Here is a 20821-nt window from a genome sequence, read left to right on the forward strand (position 1 = left end):
CCCCCCAGTACTTCTTCCAAAGACTTGTTTCCCAGCCTGTTCTTTCCCCACACCCATAAAGAAAAAATTCTAGATGTCATGATTTATGTATTCCATGTAATTTAAACCCCGATTAAAGCCATCCATCTGATTTGCAGTCATAAATTTATTGCAAGTCAATTACTGCTTACATGGGTGAGGTGGATTACTTCAATTTGAAACTCAGATGAATGACTATTTGCAATCAGGCAAGCTCATTGACATTCATTTATACAATGCAAACAAAGCCATTAAATTCAAAAGAAAGGATGTTTGTAAAACTGGTTTGACAAACCGGTTTTTATCATTTTAGACACCTACTTGATTAACATACAACTACCTCGTGAGGTGGAAGTGAAGGGAGAAATAGTCACTAAGCAAAATGGCATATGTCTTTACGAACAAGAAATTAGCAAACACATTTTCAGTATTGTTCCTTGCTTTTCTACAGAGCAATAGTGAGAAAATTATTGCTTCTTATTTTTTTTTTTGGAATGGAATTTATATGCGATGAATCAGTCTATTACTAAAGTTTCATAGATGTTTTGGATGGAATGAAGGGAAATTCTGATAGGATATGATTTTCTAACTTACCAGCAGTGTTATTTTACTTTTCTGGCAAGCCTAACTTCATTTGTGTAGAGATCTGCCAAATGTTACTCTTTTATGGGACTTAAGACAGTTACATCAATGCTTCAATGACTCTGACACCCTTACACCTGTTTCACTGCCTTTTAAAAAAAAAAAATTCTTCTAGTTATGTTCAAACCACTAACACAAAGAGCTTGCTTCTTGGGTGCTATTCTGCAGAGAGCCAAAAGCACAATCTTTTGACTATCTTACTATGACTTTTTTCAATAATGGGAGATTATTATAACCAGGATGTTTTACAGTATTTTCATGATGGATAACACTTTGAGTTCATGAGTTTATCATACCTTATTTACGATGACTTCTTTATGGAAAATGTTTTGTTGAGCTGAGAATATCCAAAGTAAAACAAGAAAAATAAACTCATCAAGTACCCTGTCACTGAAAAGATGATAACAGATGTTTCTCATCCCCAGATAACTCTCGGGAGGCAAAGAGAAGGGTTTCCCATATTTCCCAGATGCTGCGTGATATGTCTAGGTTCCCAGGATTCATCCAAATGAAGACACACTGAGATTTGCAAATAGGAATTCCCCAGCTGAGAGACTCAGAGTAGGGAAATGGGGCTGCTCGGGGAAAAAGGGTTTGCATCTGGAATTCTAAGATATTCATGCGATGTTCTGTATTTTAATCTAGGTCACTCTTTCCACATTTTCAGTGTCCAGTAAAGGAGCCGGAAGAGTTCCATCAGCTGCTCTTAATTTTCTCTTTTCCTTTAAAGTTTGGCTAAATATTTTAGAAATAATAGAAAATGGAGAGAAAACATAGCTGAGAGAACAAGAGGTGATATCCAAAGTAAAGGGGCTAAATTATTCAGAATTCCTTTGTCTTTCTCACACTGGTTCTGTCCCTACAGAATTCCAATAAATGTCGTACCTGTATGCAATCAAATTGAAAACACAAATACTGAGGAGCACAAAACACTGTGCTCTTATCATTGTATGATTCCTCCTGGGGCATGTTCCTGTATATGAAGAGATAAAATTATTGAATCTATTGTATATCCCCGTGTTCCAAATGCTTTATATGGATTAACTCATTGAACACTCACAAGAGCTCTATGAGGTAGACACTATTAATTTTTCCATTATACAAACGAATAAGTTACTTATTCATTCACATTGCTAATGATTGGAGCCATCGAGTTTTTAAATCAATTTTCTAATCTCAGAGGCCAGGTGCTGAAGCACTATGGTATCCTGCCTGTTTTTGGATTAATAACACATTTTCATAGCTGATGCTTTCTGTAGAATGAATCAAGATAGAAATGCATAACTTGCAAGTACAAGAAGCCTTCCCAATACCTAGGTTCTGCCATGAGTGAATTCAGTCATCTTAACTAAAAAACTATACTTTTCTGAACCTGGATTAATCATCTGTAAATTTTGGATCAGGGTTGGGGACTAGAAAAATCTGGGAATCTTTTCTAACTCTCTGATTTTAAGATTCTTGGATCATGTATTATAGGACATCCAGATAACTCCATATGCTGATCATTACCCATAAACACCTTTTAATGCTGTTGTGAAGACTTCAGCTGTATTTACCAATGCAGCAGAAGAATGGTGTAAGACTGGTTGCTATTTTTGGTTGAGCCTTTTACATCATCAGCTGCACAAAATGAGGAAATAGAACATGAGTATTAAAACCATTATATCATCCATCAAGGAAATTTGGATCATTGATGTAATCTAAAAAGAACTTTCCATAAGCACAAGGTTGTCATAGAGATGACATACTTCAAACAACCACTTCTCAGCTACTGTGATCAAGAGCTGTGTTTTTATATTTATCTCATTTGAGGGTCTTGGTTAGTATCCAAAGAACCACTGAAAAAGATTATTCTCTTGTGGAAGTATTTACAATTGCCCTCATTGGAACACTACAAGAATCAGGTCTGTAAAAATCAGCTACTCTGTTAATTATTGTGCATTTGACAGATTATAATTTTCCTATCGATGGTCCCCAGACAGAGTTAAAGTTGAAGTGGTTAGAGGAAAAGAACAATAAACACAATGAAGTTATGGATGCAGTCAGACTGACCCAAACTTAGCATAGTTTACAAAACCCATATCTACAAAATGAATCTTTTCTCAACTTAGCTCATGGGGACTCATTTCTAATCCTTAACAAAATAACTAAGATAGTCCCTTTTTAAAAAATGTCTTAGTTAAATCCAGAACTTTTTCTATAAATTCAACATTGCTATCTTAGGTTCATTCCAGCTCAAAGCTCTCTCTTACACATTCCTTTTCTTCTACCCAATTCAATTCTAATTTCTCAAGGATGGAGCAGAAGGGGAAGAGAAGACTCTTATGCCAGCTGGGGGCAATTGCTTCATGATTGGCCACTTGCTAGTATAATGAGAGTGGATTCAATTCCTGCTCTTGTCTGTGTATTGTTATGGAAAATGATATCCAGTGGTTGCTCTTCCTGGCTGTGTTGAGGCTATTTCAGTTTTCACATATCATTTTTTTTTAAAAAAAATGTATTTCATTGATTTTTTACAGGGAGGAAGGGAGAGGGATAGCGAGTTAGAGACATCGATGAGAGAGAAACATCGATCAGCTACCTCCTGAACACCCCCTACTGGGGGTGTGCCCGAAATCAAGGTACATGCCCTTGACCAGAATTGAACCTGGGACCCTTCAGTCCGCAGGCCGACGCTCTATCCACTGAGCCAAATTGGTTAGGGCTCACATATCATTCTTAACCTTGTTGGTCCTCCTCACACTTTTTAGCCATGGAGCCAGCCAGTAATACTCTCTACACCCATTTAGGGAGACTCATCTCTCTTGATTATGTGACATCCAGGACCTGTGACCCAAGCCTTTCAGTCAATATACACTTATCTCTTTGGCAAGCTGGCTCTGGGTGTAGGTACTTGAGGTGTTTCTACATATACCGTACTACCTTTTCTTCTCTGCCCTTTCTTATATGTTGGAGTCCCAGGACACACCTGCCAGGCTCTTCTCACCATGCTGCATCCGCAGACAAAAATCTCAGCCTCTTCTACACTATGGATCCTCCCAACTTGAAGATATGAGGCAGGAGCTCCTGACCTGCTTATTCCACCCTGAAATATCATCCTGCAAAGCTCTCCTCCCTTTTACTAATAAGTTTAATTCCTCTAACATGGAGTTACGAATACTCCGTCTGGGGCAGGGAGTGTCAGGAAGTGATGAAGGGGAGGAGGAATTTTGGAGAAGACCCAGCTCTCCTGGTTTGTCATGTCATCTTTATTTTTTCCAGGAATTCATAGAATTTATGATAGTTGAAAAATAAAACACACCGTTTGATGCTTGAAGTTTTCAGACTGCACAGGCTAAAACTTGTGTGGGAATGATTCTCCCACACTCCTGAGGTTTCCTTCCATGTGAAGGAAGTTCTATTAGTGTGAGATTCCTAGTCTCTCTCCTGCACTCTTATCTACTTCTCTTTAGGAAAGAAAAGAGCCCCTTGTGGGTTAGTAGGCATACTCAGCTCACTAAACCCTTTTTTTTTTCTTCCTTGGAGATATCTGGCCTACAGAGAACCTGGATTATTTATTGTGTGTTTCCTGGATAGGGATGCTTGCTTAATTCTAGGCTCAGTATCGATAAATCCATTTTTCCAAACATATTAGCCCTACCTCCCATATGAGCTTTGTCAATAATAAAGGCAATCTTTTGCTGTCCCATCTGTCTCGTAATTTAATTGGTTCAGGTCTAGGTTAAAGAAGAAAGTTATTATTGGTTCTAATTTCAACAAAATTTATGTATCATCCTTTCCCACTCTTAATGTCCTTTCCCACAGTTTTGTCCCCTCTCCCTCAAATTTGACCAAGAGTGTGATGAATTTATGTCAAATTCTGGCTGTGCCACATACAAGTAGTGTAACCACAGACACGTTATTTAGTCTCTGAGCTTGCATGTTAATATTTCCTTCCCAAATATACGAAGGGCATTCTTTGGGACCACACATATGAATTTGTCTCACGAGCTACTTCCTCCCCTGGTTGTCAATTTGTGGCCATGATAAGACATCAGATAACTCTTACATCTCATTTGGAGGACTTAGTAAGCAAAAACTACTTTGACATTAAACCATTTCTATTTTTCCAAACCATTTTCAGTAACATGCAAAGATAAATACTGACATGCAAGTACTTTCAGCACCCAGGGCTGTTTCTTCTAAAGACAATTTATAGCTGGGAAAACTTCTAAGGGCATCCAATTCAGGAGCCTTTGTTTCTTTACTGAGGTATTTCCTCATTTTTAAAAGACTGGTTATAGATTTATAATATTTCAACATGACACCTCCCAGGCAGAAACCAGGAAGGAAAAATACTGAATACTGTTCGTGACAGGGGGGATCTCCAAAAATGTCTGAGTTGGACTCAATCCAAATTCTTGTTTCATTTTAGAAGCCTTAATATGCTTCCTTCTTCTCAGTGTGAAACAGAAACTGTGTGGATGGAAGAGGTTTACAAGAAAATACAGCTAGAGAATTTGGGTCACTGTGTACTAAAATGCACAGCAATGCTATACCCTGATTTATGCTGAGGTTTTCCTTCCTAATAGACAAGCATAAATCAATCACCAAGACAGAAACAAACACAAACAGTGGCTAAAGTGTTCTGGATAAAAGGAAAATAGAAGAAATAAGAAAAATATGTTATTGAGAGATTCTCTATGGAAACAACTTTGGTTAATTTATCTGCTACTGTATTAGCTACTTAACTTCCTTGGGGTAAGTTATTTAAATGGTCTCAAGAGTTCTCTAGCAGCCAGGCTAGTCTGGCAATGAGTTATATCTGGGCAGCAGTTTACTTTCTGCTTTATATACTCAACTGAGTCAGCTTACTCTATTTCCATGTACAATATTTCTTTTTTATACAAGTAATGTAAATGAAGAAATTTAAATAGGAAATAAAAAGCAGTCATTGTCTTTATCACCATTCTCCTACTATCCTATCTAGTAAAAGAGAAACATGGTAATTAGCCATACAGCTGCTACCCTTCCCATTGGCTAATCACTGAGATAGGCAAATTAACTGCCAACCAAGATGGCGGCTGGCAGCCAGGCAGCTGACGCGAACAGGGAGGCTTGCTTGCTCCAGTGACGGAGGAAGCCAGGTTCCCCGCCTGCCTTGCAGGCCTCTCAGCTGCACTCTAAGCAACAATGTAACAAATATAGAAGCTAAACAAAACCCAGGGCTTCAGCCAGCAGGACTGCAACATTGTTTCAAATACAGAAGGTAAACAAAGGCCAGAAACCTGCTTTCAGCAGCAGAGGTCTCATAGCTGGAGCCGAGCCTCAGAGCTAAAGCTGGCTCAGAATAAAAAAAAAAAAAAAGGAAAAAAGGACAGGTTGGGAGCTTCAGTCGCCCACCAGCCTGAAAACAGCCCTCAGCCCCTCACCCAGGCTGGCCAGGCACCCAAGCGGGACCCCCACCCTGAAGGGGGTGTGACCAGATGCAAACAGCCATAATCCCCTCACCAAGGCTGGCCAGGCACCCAAGCGGGACCCCCACCCTGATCCAGGACACCCTTCATGGCAAACCAGCCGGCCCCCACCCGTGCACCAGGCTTCTATCCTATATAGTAAAAGGGTAATATGCCTCCCAGCACCGGGATCAGCGTGACAGGGGGCAGCGACCAAACTCCCTGATCGCCCTGTGGCTCTGTGTGTGACAGGTGGTGAGGCAACAACCTCCCTATCCGCTCTGCTTTGTTCGTGACAGGGGAAGGTGCCCCAACACCCTGATCAGCCCTGCTCTGTGCCTGATAGGGGGGAGCTCCCCAACCCCTTGATCGCCCTGCAGCTCTGTGTGTGAAAGGGGGTGGCACCCCAATCCCCTGATCGGCCCTGCTCTGTGTGTGACAGGGTGCGGCGTCCCAACCCCCCTCCCCCACGGGCCCTGATAGGGGGGAGCTCCTCAACCCCCTGATCGCCCTGCGGCTCTGTGTGTGACAGGGTGCGGTGCCTCAACCCCCCCGCATCGGCCCTGCCCTGAGTGTGACAGTGGCAGCGCCCCAACTCCCTGATCCGCCCTGCTCTGTGCGTGACAGGGGGTGGCGCCGCAACCTCCCTATCGACTCTGCCTTGAGTATGACAGGGGGCGGTGCCCCAACCCCCCAATTGGCCCTACCCTGAGCGTGACTAGGAGTGGCATCGCAACCTCCTGATCCACCCTGCTCTGTGCATGACAGGGGGCGGTGCACCAACTCCCCCATTGGCCCTGCTCTGAGCCCGACCAGGGGCTGCACCTGGGGATTGGGCCTGCCCTCTGCCACCCGGGAGCAGGCCTAAGCCAGCAGGTCATTATCTCCCGAGGGGTCCCAGACTGCGAGAGGGCACAGGCTGATCTGAGGAACCCCCCCACCCCCCCAAGTGCACAAATTTTTGTGCACCGGGCCTCTAGTCCTATATAATAAAAGCCTAATATGCAAATTGTTCAACTGGGAATTTGACCACTCACTGTGACATGTGGTGACCACCAGGGGGCGGCGTGGAACATGGTGGGCGTCAGTGATCCCGCACTGGCAGTGGGTAGCAGTGGAGGTGCTGCCGGCCCCCATGGGTCCTGATGAGAGCGGGACCATGGTGGGATGGTGGAGCAGGTGAGTGAGCAGCACCAGGCCAAGGCGGGTGTGAGTGGGGGCCCGATCACCCTACCGATTGATCGCCCCACAGATGGCAACCAGCAGAGTTGGCGAGGGGCCCGGCCCCAACTGATCGCCCTGCAGATGGTGATCAGCAGCCAGCAGGCTCTGATCGCCCAATTGAGACCAGCCCTGGGCTGGGATGGGGAACTGGGGGTGGGTGGCAGAGACTAACTTCCTGCGGCGCCTGGGCAGGGGGCTGCAACCTCTCACTGGCTACCTGGGGACAGGGGTGACGGGGACGGAGTTGCGGTGAGAATGTGGGTTGTCCACAAAGCTCGCTCTCACCCCTCCTGCTATCTTCCCTCCAGACGCCAGGGCTCACGCATCAGAGAAGCCCCCGCACTCAGGTGCCAGGGGCCCACCCGCGAGGAGCCTGCCCCACACCTGCGCAGCCTCTTCAGGGTGAGCCAGGCCACAGCCGCAGCCACTGGGACCGCAGGGGCCAATTGGGCTCCCCGTGGGTTTGCACAGGAGCTGGTCTGTGAGGCCAGCTGGGAGAGAGCACGCTCCCCGCCTGACTTCCATGCAGTGATGTTGGGAGCCCAGAGGCCCACACTGCGACCCGGACCATGGTGTCAGGCCGTACTCACCGCATCTCAGGTGCTGCGACTCAAGTGGAGGGGGATACGTGGGGGCCCGAGGGCCCAGGTGCTGCCCAGGGCCCAGAGGTCAGCTGGGACCTGCCCTTCTACGCCAGATGCTTGTGCTTTGGTCATTGGACAGGCCTAGGGACTGCACCCGTGCATGAATTTCGGGGCCTCTAGTCCCTGTATAACTCCTTTTTTTAGTCTGTTCACTTTGTTTCCGACTTTGTGATTTAACATGAAAATCCTTATGAATCTATAGAAACAAACACACACACACACATGCACACAAACTTACTTCTATCGTTACTAGAGTAGAATGATAAATACACTCTCCTGTAACCTGCTTTTTCACTTAACAATATTCGAGACCATTTTTAATATCACTTTATTCAGATTTATATCATTACTTTAATGATTCCATAATTGCCTTAATTTATTATTTGACTAATCTCTAACTAATGGGCATTTAGATTATTTCTAGTTTGAGCTGGAATTAAGAATGCTGAGTTAAACATCCTTTTATACACATCTTTGTGTAAATACTCACCTAATTCATTATTTGAAGGAATTTCTTGGAAGTGGAATTAGTAGGTGGAAGAAAATGCCTCTCCTCCCTCACACCCCACCCCTCTGACCATATCTGTCTCTAATTGTTGTTGGATGAGACTGCAGCCATTACATGGAATGGTCCTCATCTAACTGTGCATCCAGGAATTGTTTTGAGGAAAAGACTACAAGAGCTGTTTGTGCACAGATCTGAGGGACTCCAGGCATGTTTCTCTTCTGTGGAGCAGTCATTGTCATTGATTATAATCAAGATGGGTTGTGGCTCCTGTAGTTTCTCAGAAGATCCCATCAGAGCCATTGGTGCGCTGGCATCAAAAGAAAGATGGAGAAATTACAGATCGGAAGAAAAATTTAAACAAAAATACAGTACAAGAAAAGAAAAAGACAGATGGAGACAAAGGCTGTCTTTAGTTCAGGAATGTGGCTTTGTGCGTTTGGGTGAAAGTTCTTCATTGTTTATTACACTTTCTGTCACTGAGATGAGACTCTCACCCAGAGGGCAAAAGTAAGGGATTGACTATAGAGTGGCCAAACCTGTTCTTCCAGAATACCATTGAACCATTTTTAACAGCTATGATGAGTAAATGACATGTGTTAAGCACAGTGTGTCATAAATCTTGACATGTGCGTGAAACTGAAACTGAAACTGAAACTGAAACTGACCATATCTGTCTCTGCGTAATTGCCTCATGACTTCTTTTAATCTGTCCCTGTTCTTCACATTTTTCCTAGTTTCCCTGGATTTACATTCCATTTTCATAGAGAACTTTATTTTTCTAAGTATTTTTCTGCTTTAGTTTATGTTTCATAAATACTTGGAGATTTAGTAAAGTTACACTAATAACTCATCCTTTTTTCTGATAGATATTCTTATCATTGATATATCACCATCACTTTGTCCATTTTAATAAGTATTTGGTTATTTCTTATAAAGCTGGTACACACATTTCTGTATAATTCCTTGTATGTATATAAGTGTTATTTACCTTTGTCAAAATTTCAGTGCATAGTCTGTGGTTTTTTAGTAGATGAATGTTTAAATTTACCAACATTAGCAAATTGTGATCTAAATGGAATATACCACCGGGGCCGGTGTGGGTCAGTGCTTGGCCATCATCTCGTGCAGCACAGGGTTGTAGATTTGATTACCAGTAGGGATATGTGCCAAGTTGTGGGCTAGATCCACAGAAGTGGGTGTGCAGGAGGTCACTGGCCAATATGGCATTCTTCCATCAATGTTTCTCTCTCTCCCTTCTCTCTCTAAAAATTAATAAACTATTCTTTAAAAATAAAAAAAAACCTATCCCTAAAAAAAATAATTTATTTAATGTTTGCTACTTGTGCGTTCATTTTAATACATAACACACATATCTGTAAGACATGAAAAGTAGTGGTCTATTTAAGAGATTTTAATGATTGACAATATTTTTTGAAATGCACTTTATGAATATAAATATTTCTAAAGCAAAGAGAAAATAATTGAGTAAGTAGACACAATGAAATTCTGAGCAAAAAGTATGACTAATTTTTGTTCTTCAATAAATGAATACAACCACTGTAAAAATATATGTGTGTATACCCAACACACACACTACAGAAACATTTCAAAGTGGAAATATTTAGTGCACTGCCAAAGTGCTACAATAACTGTCATCCATAGACATTCACATGCAAACACTATTGGACTAATAAACTAGAGCAAGTATTAATTAGCAGAACTCCTTTGCAAAAACGTTTAAAAAATGGAAATAATGAAACCGAAATTTACTTCTCATCTGAACAGTATAGAAAATAATCTCCTATTATCTGCGTCACATCACATACACATGAATTATTATCTAAGCTCAGAAAACAACTTCTTACTGTACACGCAGAACTGCAGTGTATACTCAGCAAATGTTATCATTGGCAGAAAGTGGGCCATGAGGCAAATGTCTGAGGAATAGTGGCAGGAAGAGATCTAACTGCTTAAGAAGAAAAAAGAAAAGCATGGCAAGAACTGGAATGTGCATGCAAAGGAGTGGAGGGTGAAGAAAGCAGAAAGTAATAAACCAATTAAAGTGGAAAACAGCAGCTAATTGCCAAATTGCCCTCCAGAGAGATTGTACTAATTAATACTTCTAACAGCAGTTTGAGAGCAGCCATTTCCCTCAAGTTCTTGCCAAAACTGGGTTTATCTTTATTTTTCATTTCTTCCAATCAGATGCAATTCCTTTTAAAAATATTTTTTAAACAAAATCCAGCAAGTGGCCACTATAATCTAAACTCCTTAATCACAGGGAACTAGCAAAGTGTCCCATGTGAATTGTTTTGGAAGAAAAAAAAGTGGGTGAATATGCAAATTTCCCCCAAAATCTCTTGTACTCCTTATATCTTACAAGGAATTCTCTTATATGCACCTCTCTATAGAAAATTCTGTTTTGGACTGCAGAGATATTCTGAATTTTGGGCATTGATCAAACATTAGTTCTGTATGATAAAGGAAAGCAAAACAAAGCCAACAAATCTAAAGATTTCACATCCTACATGGCAACCTCTAGTTAAAGATTCATATCTATGTTTAAATACCACATGTAAAATTTGTGATTGGGATTTAATTATCCATGAATTCATTGTAGCAATATTGCGGAAAGAAATTTGGACTTGATATTGAGAGAGACCTATATCTTGACATCACTGATTCAAATGGTGAAATTGTATTTGACATTCAAGCAATTATAAGTAGATTTAAAGTTCCAGTGAGAAGCAGTAACTGTTGCCCTTGCCAGTTTGGCTCAGTGGATAGAGTGTCAGCCTGTGGACTGAAGGGTCCTGGGTTTGATTCTGGTCAAGGGCACATGCCCAGGTTGTGGGTTCCATCCCCAGTGGGGGGGTGTGCAGGAGGCAGCCAATCAGTGATTCTCTTTCATCATTGATATTTCTCTCTCTCTCTCCTTCTCCCTTCCTCTCTGAAATCAATAAAAAAAATATTTTTTTTTTTTAAAAAGAGAAGCAGTAACTGTTAACCTGGTGCCAAGATACTAGCAACGTAGTTCTGACTGCCCATATCTTTGCCCATGATATGGTTAAAGGATGAATGAGATATTTGAAACTTACTTTTCCTGGAATATGAGTAGAAAAAAAAAGTGTAAAAATGCCTGCAGGTGTCTGAAGTGTGTTAATCTTATGAAAACATGCAATTTGATATTAAACATTGTAAGCACCTACATTTGGAAAACCTATGCCACAATAGTCTAACATCCTAAAAGATGCCTTTTATACATTTTAATCTTTCACCAAATTGTTTCACTGAACTAATATTTTTGCTTTGAAATTTTATACAGCATGCTATAGAATCTTACAAAGACAATCATTATACACTGTCACACTTAATTATTTCTTTCCATAATGGAAATGACCCAAAATCATCATAGCAGAAATATTCATGGGAGAGGCCAGAGGCAGGCACACGCTGTGCTGGGAATGTCTGCTGGGCCACTTGACTGGGCAGCTAGCAATGACGCAGTCTCTGTTTGCAAGCCCACGTGTGAGAACATAAATCATTAGTTTCCATTTGAAACACATAAGGAACCTCCTCTCTGGCTCTTGTAGTTTAAAAGAAAACACACAATGATGATGTAGTGACTTGCCAGCTAAAGTACATTTTTTCATTTATCAAATCGTTAGTCATTGCGATGGAGAGGGCTTGGCTTGTTCAGCCGCTTAAGTCATTCCGTTTCCCCTCCCTGCTCCTCCTGACTTGTTTAAAGCCACCCTGCCCCCTCCCTTCTCTGACCGATTGCCCTGTTCCCTGAAGGCTGCCTGGATGGGGTCTGGCTACTAGTGCCTCGCAGTTCTCCTGTCTAATGGAATCCCTGTTCATCTGATTTCTGATGATACTGCCAAACTTGAATACTAGAGGAATTCCTATGTCCAGAACTGTTTCTCCATTGTGCACAGAAGGACCAGGAGAAATAAGTCAATTAAGGAAAGTATTTCACCCCAAGTCACTCTTGACTTTAGGGAGATTCTTCATTTCTGCCCCTTGTGGTAGATTGATGACCAAAATGACCTCACATCTCCCTGTAGCCACATCCTGTGCAGGGAGTATCTGGACCTTTAGTGGTGGAATTGGGATGGAATAAAAGGACCTTAGTAAAGGGTTTGTATGTCAAAAATGGGAGGGTAATCTTTTCTGGGGAACAAAGAGAGAGAGATGAATGAAGCTGGAAAGGACATGTGAGATAAAGAGGAAAGGTGAACTTAAAACACAGTTTTGACTCTCTCACGCCACTGCTTATAACTTTCCATCATCTTTGATGGGTTTGGAGGTTGGTGGGGGTGGCTGCTATGGATTACAGGAGTGATAAGAGTCTGGAATAAAAGGCTTGTGGGGAATGAAAAGTTAGACACAACTAAAATGAAATATGTGTTTTCTTCTTATGCAGCAGAAACATTTCTTTGCAGCAGTTCTGTGACATGACTATCTGATTGTACTAATGGGCCACGTGATTACTCCTGGTCATCCTGCTCCCTAGTGGCAGTGCAGTGATTTGAATGTGACGCCCTGATTCCAAGGGCTTCTTTAATTTTATGACACCAGAGTTATGTGCTGTGCTTTGATGAGCTATTATGTTCTTGTTGGGGTGTCACTGAGCCATTAACATAGACCATGCAATGGGCACTATGGACAGTAACAAGTATGAATACCAGATGTGTGCCCTGCCTTCACCTTGCCCAAGTAACCTCACTGTAAATGGAGATGATCACTTGGTTATATAACTCTTGGTATAGAACAAAAGCCAAATAAGAGTGCATGAATTAAATAAGATAGTAACTGATAAAGCATTACATGGAAATTAATTGAATTCTGCCTACTATTTTCCTTTGTTATGTACTTTCTCATTCTATGATGCTTCGTTGAACTCTATCTCTCTCAGACCCACATTTTTTCAACCTCAGGTAATACCAACCACTCATTCTTTACTGCCTTTGCTAGATCCTGTTCCAATCAAAACACCTAAAAATCTTAGTCTCAATTACATACAAGGGAGAGGATGGAGCCGATTCACCCCTATATCCCCAGCACTTAGTAAAAAGCTTGGAAGACAACAGATACTCAATAAATATAGTAGGATGAATACATAAATATGCACATGTTCTCTTTTCTCAGTCCTCTCTGGACACAGCCTGAAACCCGGGTGCTGTCACTGTGCCCTGACACATCCTTCTCCAGGAACACACACCAATATAACTTGCTTTTGATCTATTGTTCTGTTGCCCCCCTCATTAATCTCCTGCTTGATGGACCAAGTGTTACACAGTTACATTTGCCAATGTATACATTTACCTTGAAGTCTCAAGGAAGAAGGAAACCTCATATGCCCCCAATACAAATACAGATACTATTACAGAGGAGGCTATTTTTCAAATCATGTCTTGGTCCAACTGATGTACGTGCCACAGCTCACATGTGAGTACTAGTTATCTGTAAATAAACATATCGATCCCATCCAAATGGGAATAGATGTTTAAAGCTATTCAAAACTAGGAGACTTACTGGCTTTGCCTTTAGATACAGAGGATAAACAAACACTGCTCAAACCAGTTTTAATTCAACCTGAGCCACTAGATTAAAGCCAAAACGTGTCCCTCTGGCTGAATCACTATCAGACTTTAATGAAAGTATGTGCATATTTAAGTTGATTTTGAAGGGTACCTTATATACTTTCATATTGGACCAGTATCATTTGATCCAATTACAGACAGATATATTTGTTGATAAATAGTCTGGCTGGCGATTACACATAGGTTTTAATAAGAAGCACATAATATTGAAAAATTAAATGTAGCTCTTCTTTTATTGTGTATTTTATATGAATTTGATTTAAAATTTTTAAATAAAATGACATAGATATTAATAGAGCTTTATTTTATTTGAAAAAAATGTGAACATTTATGTGACTTAAAATTGGTGGACAAATGATTTAGAAAAATATGCAGAGACAATGGTCATTCATGTTCAGGGTTTGCTTTGTATTATTTCGAATTTTAGATATCATGATGTTTTCAGAAATATATCCCATTCACCATTCATAATATACGATAGCTCTGTGTGTGTTTTCGTGTGTGCGTGTGTGTGTGTGTGTTCTCAAAGAGAGCCTCTATTTACTAGTGAAAGCAAATAAAAATGTTAATATAGGGTGTCCCCAAAATGTATACACACACTTTGAATAATTATAAAGGCAGCGTTTACTAAAATACATTTCATTTTCAAAATTGAGCTACCAGCTGTTAAAGTATGTATACATTTCTTGGGGACACCCTGTATTTTTCACAGTACCTAGAGAAAAAAGAGAAGTAATTAAGATTATATACTTTCAGCCAAACATTCTAATAGCAATTCCCTTTCATTGCATACTAATAATCAGTATATATTTTCATGAGGAAATGCATGATTAGTTTCTAAAACTCGAAGGTTAGCCCCAGCTGAACACTTGCTAAATTTGAAAAAATACAAGTATCAATACTTAGTGATGTGGTCAGGATGTTTTCATGTGTTGGAATATGAAGATCAGGGAAGACGAAAGACATTGTGAAACTCAAGCACTTTTTGCCACCACTTACAGCCAATAGTCTGAACAGCATTTAAGAAGACATCTATGAGAAAATAGATGTAATTTCATTCTTCAACTTGAGTACTTTACCTGTGTATGGATGACTGAATATGTCAGAGTTTATAAATGCGACATCTCATACACAATTAAACAAGGAGATTGGCTTCTGCTGGATTTAAAGAGAGATGTGTGGCTGCTCAGCCCTGAGTCATCAGAAGAAGCTCCAAACTGTCTCTACTCTGTTTGTCCACATGGGATGAGCATGGATCCCTACATATTAAAAACTCTGTCTTAAATTTAAAGATTAAAAACTGGCAAGTTTACTCTAATACCTCTGATGCAGTATGGTGCAGAATAAAGGCATGGACTTTAGTATTGTGCATGGTTTGTGTTCAGCCATGACTCTGTCACTTATAACTGTGTGACAGTGAACATTATTTAACTTCTCTGTGCTTCAGTTTTCTCATCTATAAAACAGGACAATAACAATGCTACCTCACAGGGATCTTGTGTCAGTATTCAAAGGACAGGGCCTTGCAAAGAGTAATCTTATAGCCAATAGTGACTAGGATTATTAGTCCTTTGCTATTTTTCCTTTCCTTTTTATCTGATCTTAATTGATTGACCACAAGGTATAAGAATAAAGTCACTACACTTGCCTGCCTATTAAGAACTTAACCTAATTCTTAATACCTCAGGATTATCTTTAGGTCCAAATTCAGACCAGCTCCCTTTTTTGGCTTCTAAACATTTCCTCCAATTGGCAGCATGTGCCAAAAAGAAATGGAGATTTTACAAAGGACAGGGATGGTGGCACTTCAGAACAGTGTTTCTACTTGTAGGTGTAAGTCATAACTTTTGTGTGGATTTCATCAAAGTTGAGAGTATATACTTAAAAGAACAAATACATTATGTTAGAAAACACATTTTAGCCCAGCTGGCATGGCTCAGTGGTTGAGCTTTGACCCATGAACCAAGAGGTCACTGGTTCAATTCCTGGTCAGGGAACAGGCTCGATCCTCACTAGGGGGCATGCAGAAGGCAGCCAAATAGATGTTTCTCTCTCATGAATGTTTCTATCTCTCTATCTCTCTCCCTTCCTTTCTCTCTAAAAAATCAATAAAAGCATATTAGAAAAAGAAAAAAAACACACTTTATTTTCTTATTATTCTACCGATTACTGCATTTACTCTTTTATTTTTATCTCTTATTTCCCTAATTATTTTCTGAATGTTATAGGGGTTGGAGAAATATATATTTTGCAAGGGTTTGAAACTAGATAGTTGGCCATCAAAGTCATATTCATCTTAGAGACTATGAACCTTGTAACTGAAAAATAAAAGACTCATCCAGAATTGCACAACTGATGATACACTTGAGTGTGCTTTTTATTAGTCAGGATTCAGTTGTAGGAAACAGGAACCACTTTCACTATTTTAAGCAGAAAAATACTTAATAATGATAGCAACTACAATGTATTGTGTATTTCTTGTGTACTAGGTAGGCTCTGCTCTGAGTGTGTTATGTATACGTACTGGTTTATTCCTTACATCAATCAGTCCTAGCAGTAAGTCATTTTCTCATCCTACAGATAAAAACTCTGAGGTCCAGAGAGTTGCCTAAAGTAATATAGCCACTGATTAGCTGAGCCAGGATTTCAACCTGAGTATTCTGGTCCCAGCGTATGCATGCTTAATCAAGGTGTTCTCCTGCCTTTAAGTACAGAGAATAAGTGTTCACCTAACTCCTAAAAGAATTGGAAAACCTGTGCCTCCAGGATTGACTTCTGGGATAACACTACAGAACTGAACTGCCAAGGAGACAGCTAGCTCTAGCACAGACAGGAGCTGGAGAATTGAAAATAAAGTGTGCCTTCAGGGTAATAATATTCTACACCAATAGCCAAACAACCACTTCTAGAATTATTATCTTCAGAGCTATGCTATGTCTATTATATCGCACAAGCAAAAGGGGTGTCTCAAATCCTGTTGCCTCTGCATAATTAATTCCATTTAGAATTCAGTTCACTGCCAATCACTGCATCCAATTAGCAGAACTGAAATCACATCTGGAATCCAGCTTTGCAGTCTCTGTGCCTACAAAACACACCCAAGGAGGGTGGAAAAGACGTCAAGCAACCCAATTGAAAGTATCATGCGAATATTTTAATTTCTCCATGTGTGAGCATTTCCTCACTGTTCAGATGAAGTATTACTTCAAATCAAATGATGCAAATGCTTATGAAATAAAGAGGAGAAAAAATTACTAGTGATTGAAATAAGATGTTTTATCTGTTTCCTTTCAAGTTTCAGTGACAGATAACAGATAAAGATTTTTCACTCTTGTAACAGGAGGGCCTAGTAGCTATGAAGGCCACAGAATAATAATAGATTTTCTGTCTTTTTGGAACTGTCTTGACAGATTGATAACTTCTGGGTGTGAGAATTCTGCAAATAATATAAACTAGGAGGAAGGTGAGAAAAACTTGGATGGTTTAAAGAACAAATATTACCAAAGCTCTTCAACTATATTCTTGTCAAATGAAATGCAATGGGTTTTTGATAAAAATCTATAGTTTTCAAAATGTGGTATGCATTACCCTATTCTAGGTAGCTTTCAAAAATGCAGATCACTTAGAATTAATGAATTGTAATCTTCAAGAATTCAGGCCCAAGAATCTGCATTTTTCAAGCACTTCAAATCTTTAATGTAACACTTACTTTGCTGGGAACCAATTCATCAGATACTCCACTATTAAAGTAACAGTTCATATTTTCAGAGGGGATAAGAATAGTACACAAATACACTTCTTTTAAAATTGTTTTCTCAAAGAGGGCATGAGAGTAAACATGGAAAATAGAAACAGAATGTGAGCAAGTTGGGAGCGAGCTTATCTAGTAATTAAATATTATTTAGGTTTTGTGACTTTACTCAAAAGTGGCACTCTCACCTCTTCCACACAAGTTCCCTTCAACATGGCATTTTTATTTGATTTTATTCTCACCTTCATGGAGCCATATATTTGATTCTGAGTTCTGAATGGCAAAAACAAACAAATTAAACCCAAACAATTCTTTTTAAACCATAGGCATCCCTTCTGGAGAAATCTGGATCATTCTTCCTGGCTCTCATTGCAAACCTTCCTCACCAGATGCCCCAGAGACCTACAATTCCAGGGAACATGCAGCTAAAATTGTGAATCGAGTACAAATCAGAAGAGAGATGACACAAAGAGAAAATAATGGAGGATGATTATGAATATTTCCTCTTCAAAGGACTTTGAAACCTAATATGTCCCAAACTTAATTTATGGTTTTCTAATACTCGAGTCTGTTCTTTATCCCATGTCCCTGTATCAACAAGGAGTCCGTTACAGAGCCAGTTGCATAAACCAGAAGCCTAAGAGTCATTGTTGACACCTTTCTCTCACTTATTCCATGTCCACAGCCAATGCCAAGTCCACTGGATCCCACATCTCATGTGTCTCTTCCATATTTGCATTTTTCTTTTCTATACTGAGCAACACTTGACTCTGAGCTATGATTATCTTCTATATAAACTTCAGGAGCAGGATCCTGACTGGTTTCATTGCATCCTTTCCGTGTCTCCTTCCTGTAAATTATTGGTATACAAAACCAAATCTGTGAGCCCCTTAAAAGTGTAGACTAAGTCTCATTTCTGAAAATAATTTACTGAGGACTCTTTGAAGAGAAGGCACTAAAAGGCAGGGTGTGTGGGTGGGTGTGGAGGGGTGGTCAGGCAGCCTAGGTTCTAATGATCACACTGCCAAACACTTGTGTTGAGAGGGACATTATCTAGTCAGACTCCTTCAAATTCCAAATGAGGGAAGTGAGATTCAGGGAGGGAGGAGCCATTCCCCATCTCACACACTCTCCTGTCATGACCACCATCTAAATCCCTTTTAGCACTAAAGTGTTTTCTTTAGCAAGTCATTAGCAGGAAACAAATACTTCCCTTCCCATTTACTCTGACCACCATCTCCAAGGAGCAGGCTATGGCAGTCCACAAAAAGCACTTCCTTTATTTTCTGTTACAAATTTTTCTTCTTCTTCTTTTTTTCTTCCACAGAAGATTAAATTTATGATAAAGTGTGAGCTAATACCAGGCTTTTGGGCTACATTAGAAACAAAACAAACAAAAACATCATGTCCAACAGGATGTGTCTATGTAACACAGTCCATTCAACAAGGGCCAAATTGACCCACTGGCAATTTTCATGACAAATGTCTCATCTTACACCTTCCACTAGACCCCAGAAAATGTTTTAATAACACGTGCAATTTCTGCCACGCCAGGAGCTGAGAGACGCTGCAGTCTACTCTTTCGGTAGAGATCTCCCACCGAGATCTAGAAACCGACTTCCAGCTTCCTGGGGGGCTTGCTTCCCCTGACTTGAATGTATTGGCCTCGGGTGTACAACAGCTTGAAAACATTACAGAGGCACCCAGCCAGGAAGGTGTCCCAAAGACATATTCCAGCTTTAGATGACAGTGACAAAAGACCCGGAATGCCCCATGGAGACAGCCACCTGCCAAACTCGACTTCTTAAGTGGGAGTCAAAGTTCAGGCCCTTCTGCATTATAGGAGCAGATCAGATTGCAAAATTACAACTTCACAAGTTCCAAGCACAGAAGTTGGGGGTTGTATTAACTGTTCGGTGTGATATAGTGTTATGAACTCATATACTTCAAGGCCAAACTTTATCTACATCTTGGGTGGCAGTTCTATCTATCGCAATGGTTCTCAACAGGATAATTTTACTGCCTTGGGAATAGTTGGCAATGCCAGAGATAGTTTAGAGGCTAGGGATGCTGCTAAGCATATACAGGGCAGCTCTCTACAATAAAGAATTATTTGCTCAAAATGTCTACACAAATAGTATTGAGAAACTCTGATCTAGAATTAACCAGACCAACAATAAATAGACAAGACAATTCAATGCATTTGTCAGAAAGTCTATGTTCACATCCCTATTCCAGATGTATGAATGTGGACAAGTATTTTTCTTAACCTCTCTTCCTCAATTGTTCTATCTGTGAAATATAAATAACAATACATGTATATCCCTAACACATGGGAAACTGTATAAATGTTAGAGATTATAATTATTAATCCAAACTCCTATTTTCTGTCCAACTTGAACTTTTATACACTGTTTGTGGGAATCTAAAATAGTACACCCACTTTGAAAACAATTTGACAGTTTCTTAAAAACTCAAATGCACACTTCCCATACGATTCTGCCATTTCATTCCTAGGTATTTTCCAAAAAGAAATAAAAGCATATGCCTATGCAAAGATGTTTACATGAATACACATGAGTTCACTTTGTAATAGCCAAAACCTGCAAACAATTCAAATGTCCATCAACGGGTGAATGGATAAACAAATTGTGGCTTATTCATACATGGAATACTACACAATAATAAAAAGGAATAAACTATTTACATGTCTAACAACATGGGTAAATCTTAAAATAATTATACTAAGAAAGAAGCCAGACAAAAATCATTACAATGTGATTCCACTTCTATAAAAGTCTAGAAAATGCTAACTAATTTACGGTGATCAATGATTTCTGGAGAGGGGAAGGAGTCAGAGATTACAGAGGGTCACAAGGAAATGTTGGGGGGTGATAGATATGTTCCTGATCTTGATGGTGGTGATAAGCTCATAGGTGTGTACATATGTCAAAACTTACCAAATTACACATTTAAAAAATGTTAGTTTA

The sequence above is a fragment of the Myotis yumanensis genome, unplaced genomic scaffold (genome assembly GCF_028538775.1).
Source record: "Myotis yumanensis isolate MYYU_CA2020_CCGP unplaced genomic scaffold, mMyoYum1.0.hap1 SCAF_15, whole genome shotgun sequence".
Lineage (NCBI taxonomy): Eukaryota > Metazoa > Chordata > Mammalia > Chiroptera > Vespertilionidae > Myotis > Myotis yumanensis.